Source organism: Carlito syrichta, unplaced genomic scaffold, assembly GCF_000164805.1.
Source record: "Carlito syrichta isolate Samal-C Ts95f unplaced genomic scaffold, Tarsius_syrichta-2.0.1 Scaffold305760, whole genome shotgun sequence".
Taxonomy (NCBI): domain Eukaryota; kingdom Metazoa; phylum Chordata; class Mammalia; order Primates; family Tarsiidae; genus Carlito; species Carlito syrichta.
In genome coordinates, this window is record NW_007249856.1 from 70,836 (window position 1) to 75,379 (window position 4,544).

At 44.4% G+C, this 4,544-nt stretch overlaps 1 protein-coding gene across 1 annotated transcript in view; it reads right to left on the reverse strand.

Moving 5' to 3' along the window:
- EIF2AK3 (eukaryotic translation initiation factor 2 alpha kinase 3) overlaps window positions 1-1,434 on the reverse strand; it is a 65,616-nt gene extending 64,182 nt beyond the window's left edge. The window contains exon 1 of the mRNA XM_008062617.2: window positions 1,308-1,434. The gene's annotated coding sequence lies outside the window, so the exon portion shown is untranslated. The remainder of the gene's footprint in view (window positions 1-1,307) is intronic.
- Between the last annotated feature and the right edge of the window lie 3,110 nt (window positions 1,435-4,544).

Sequence of the window (4,544 nt, forward strand, 5' to 3'; positions counted from 1 at the left end):
CCTCAGCCTCCCAAAGGCACGGGATTACAGGCTGAGCCACCGAGCCCGGCTAGTTCACTATTCTTAAAAGGTATTTTCAGTATACTGTCTGACAAATAACAGGCACACTGAAAGTTTAGTCAGGGTTCAGCACACAGTGAATGTGGAAATTTGGTAGTGCTGCTCCCCTCCAGTACCTGCCTGGGTGCATCAGAAAAGATGCAGGCTGGGCTTACTGGAGAGCACAGGGAAGTCTGGTATTACAAATGAGTCGGTGGTAGCAGTTTCCTCATTGGAAAATTCTGTCATCAACATTCAGGTCATTCTCAAGCCCCTCATGTTAGATTTTGTCTTTTCCAAGGTTAACACCAGCTAGGAAGCTTTTTAAAGGAAAAGACAAATGATGAAAGAAAAAAAAGGACTCCCCTCGGGAGTGTCCTCTAGGAACTTTTCAATATGGTAGAAAGCAGAGGCATTCTGAAAAGCAGAGGTGACGGCTTCAATGTTAGCAGTCACAACTCAAAAGATGGGTTTACTTTTAAATGAATTAAGCAACAGAATATAGCTCCAGAAATGAAGACAGGCTTCACTCATCAGAGTCATACCAAAAGTGAGCAAAATAAGCTTCCCTCCTTCCCACCTCACCCTACCCGAGCAGGCAGTAGTACCCTCACTTCACTGAGGAGAACACCAAAGCTCTGAGGGGCCAAGTCACCTGCTCAAGTCTTGACATCGTCGTGTGCAGAGTAGTTCTGGAAGCAAGGTCTCTTTGAATCTATGCTCTCACCCTGCTGCCATTCTAGAGCTCAGAATTACTAAGTACATATTTTCCATAAATAATCAATTTTGTCTGGAACTGCATTCCAAGAAAATTTCAAATTATGATTACCATTAGGATACACACTTGAGGTAAAACACAGGGATCAACCATGTATGGGATTTTGCAGTATGGATTTCTACCTTAAAAAAACCTCTATGACATTCTAATTTGCGTTTCTCTTATTATGTCTAAGGATCTTGTGATAAGAAACGATCATTTACAGCTCAGACGATGTATCATTTCAATATGGCAGACAGTATCCTCAGCTATCTGTTTATATGACTAACTCATTTAATGCTCCAAACAGTCCCAGGGAGTAGGTGCTGTTATCTATCCTCCTGTACAGGAGGGGAACTAAGGAACAGAAGAGTTAAGGGCTCAAAAGGGACACAGACTGTGAGAGGCAGACAGGTCTCAAACACAGGCAGCAGGGTCCTGAGCCTGTTAACATCAACAATTGCTCATTACAAGTACATTTTCCAGTCGACAGTTAGCAGAAAATTCTCACCTCTGGCTTGCTGAGGCTGGATGAAACCAAGGAGCCGGATCCCACATCCAAATCCCACTGCTTTTTACCATGGTTTTCAGGATCTAGGGCAGCGATCCGCCCATCTAAGGTGCTGATGATTACTAATGACCTGTAAATTTTAAGAACAGGACATTACAAAGACATCTAGGATGCTGGGTACTTATTCTACAGACTCTACAGAAAACGAGGTCTTGCCCAGGCCTCTAGTGGTAGGACCTGCCTCCCCTCAACACTTGACACCACAATCTTTCTTTAGACCAGAATAACTTCAGTTGTGCCCTGTGCTTGCTCAAGTTTCTCATGAAAAGCTCCACACTCGTAGGCTCCCCTCCCTCATTCCTCACGCTAATCCCCATGGGAGCTCAACATCCCTGCTCTGTCCTCTTCTCCGACTCACCCTACCTCCTGAAACAGTCTTCCCCAACGTGCACCTTCTCTTGCTCTCATAGAAACTGGCTTTTCCCAAGGACACTGCTTCCCTCCAGAAGAAAAGATAATTTCTCCCCCCATAACCTTTGCCCACTGATGGAGCAGGTTCACTCTTTGTATCTCATTATTTCCAGGTCATTTTTTTCCTGTGCTCCCTGAAAATCCTCACGATCCGACGGTTCCATTGCTACCCTCCTGACCCTTGGGTCACTAGCCCCATATCCAGGGAGCCTTGTTAGCTGCTGGTTTACTGTCACTACCTAACATACCTGACACGCTTCTGCCTCAATTATTTGGGTTTTCACTATTTGTCTGCCTTGCCTCTGCCACTCCTGTGGTCAGACACTAGATCGTGTTATTACCAGTCGCTGCGGCCCCTCAGTTACCAAACTCTCTCTTTCCAGCTCACGTTCTTTACTTCCCTGATTCCACCAGATTCCACCAGAACCTATACAGCCTTCGCTACCACCATGCCCTCACTTCTTTCTTGACCAGTTGAAATTCCCAGGCCTTCGTCTTAAGCACTACTGTTCGTACACCCTCAGCTCCCTACTCCTCACATACCACACCCTGGAAGAATCCAGTCTGGTCAAACCCCATTTTCTCCCTTTTCTCATTCCTCCTCCACATAGCTGAATGTAGCTAAAGAAAAACATTATCAGGCTGGCTGGCCTCACTTGAACTCATGACCATAACCTACTGCTGATGCTCAGCAATCACAACACACTTCCCTCGTCTAGCCACCACCCCACTACACCACAGTAACCAGTTCACTTCTCCTCCCTCCACAAACTTCTGACACCAACTCTCTCGACCTCACACATCACAGTGACTACGCTTCCTCAGTCTCCAAGGAAAGCAGAGGTAACCAAAGGAGCTTGCTTCTCCCCACTACCCCCCTGCCCGTTTACCACCTGAACCCACAGGGTCTACCTTCCCCCCGTAAGTATAGTTGAACTGTCCACGCTCCCACCCAACACCTTGGTAACACCTCCCTCGTGCATTCCTCAGGACTCACTCCTACAAATGACTCCTCTCACTCCCCATCACTGGTTGTTCCCCCTCTGATGGATTCCTGTCACCAGCTGCTCTAGACAGAATGCTTGTGTCTCCCCCAGATGCATATATGAAACCTAATTCCCAGTGACAGTGTGAGGAGATGGGGCCTTTGGGAGGTGATTATGTCACGAAGGTGGGATGAAAGCAGCCCCAGAGAATCCCTTCCGTCACCCTTTACACACATGGAGACACAGATAGCCAGGGGCTGCCATCTGTGAGGAACAGACCTTCACCAGACATCAAATCTGCCTGCACCTCGATCTTGGACTTTTCAGCCTCCAGAACTCTAAGAAAGAAAGGTCTGTTGTCTATGTGCCACCTAGTCTACGGTATTTTGTTATGGCAGCATTCAAACCTACTATTATCTTCCCCAACTTAAAATTCAAACCAGATCAAACAAAATAAGTCACTATCCCTGCTTCAGATTCCAATCTATTGCTTGCCTTTCTTTGCAACAAAATTCCTTGGAAGAGTTGGTACATATTCTGTCACCAAATCCTCTCCTCCCCATCTGTCTTGAACTATTTCTAATTTTAAGTTTTTGCCCCTACCACCCCACTGAAATGGTTCTTGTCAGAGTTGCCAGTGACCTTCACACCAATAAATCAAATCCCATGGTCAAGTCTCAGTTCACATGACCATCCAGCAGCACCTGACCAGGAAACACACACTTCTCCTGCCCTCCAGGAAACACACTCTACATGGCCTACAGGACACCATATTCTCCTGATTTTTTTTTTTTTTTTTTTTTTTTTACTCAGTTCTATGCTATTCTTTTTCTTAAAATGGTCTCTACTTGCATGCAATTTTTTGGTGATATCATCCAGCTTCATCGCTTTAAATACTATCTATATGTTGGCAACTCCCAAATTTGTATCTCTGGTTCCAGGCCCTTCCCCCTGAACTCTAGACATACATATCTAACAATCTACCTGATTTAGACTGTCTAACAGGCTTCACCGCTCACAAATTCAAAATCAATACCCCAAACAGATGCCCCTAATTCTGGAAACATATCACGTATGAATTGCCCTCAGGGCCTCTGCAGCTACTGAACATACATCCCAGATACATAGCAGGCTCTCCATAAATATTTGCTGAGTGAAAGGATGAGTCGTACAGTTGTTGCAGGAATTTGTTAGGTATATGTGACTGCTTTAAAGACCACGTACATTCTGAAATTTTATCAGGGGAGTTAAAACAATTAAAAAAAAAAAGACCATGCAAACTCTAAGCACGTATAGTTACATTCCTAGTTAGGATTATAAAATACAATTTCATCTCTTCTACTTTCACTTGATATACAATGTATACAAATTCAAAGTAACACCACAAGTTGATCAAGACACATAAATTTAAGTAAACCCATCTGAAAGTTTTCAAAGAACAATTATCAAAGGAATAAATATAACTAATTTAGCTTTCAAACTATACACTAATACTAATTTTGAATTTTTTCAAATGATTAACTCTTAGTCTAATTTGTGAAAATAGTTCGGCATACTACAAACTCAAGTAATTTCAGATAAACTAAAAGAAAGGGAATCAAGCCGGGCTCGGTGGCTCAGCCTGTAATCCCGCGTCTTTGGGAGGCTGAGGTGAGGGGATTGCCTGAGCCTGCGGGTTCGAGATTCGCCTGGGCAGTGAGACCTCATCTCTACAATAAATCAAAAAATCAGCCGGGCGTGGTAGCGCATGCCTGTAATTCTGGCTACTCGGAAGGCTGAG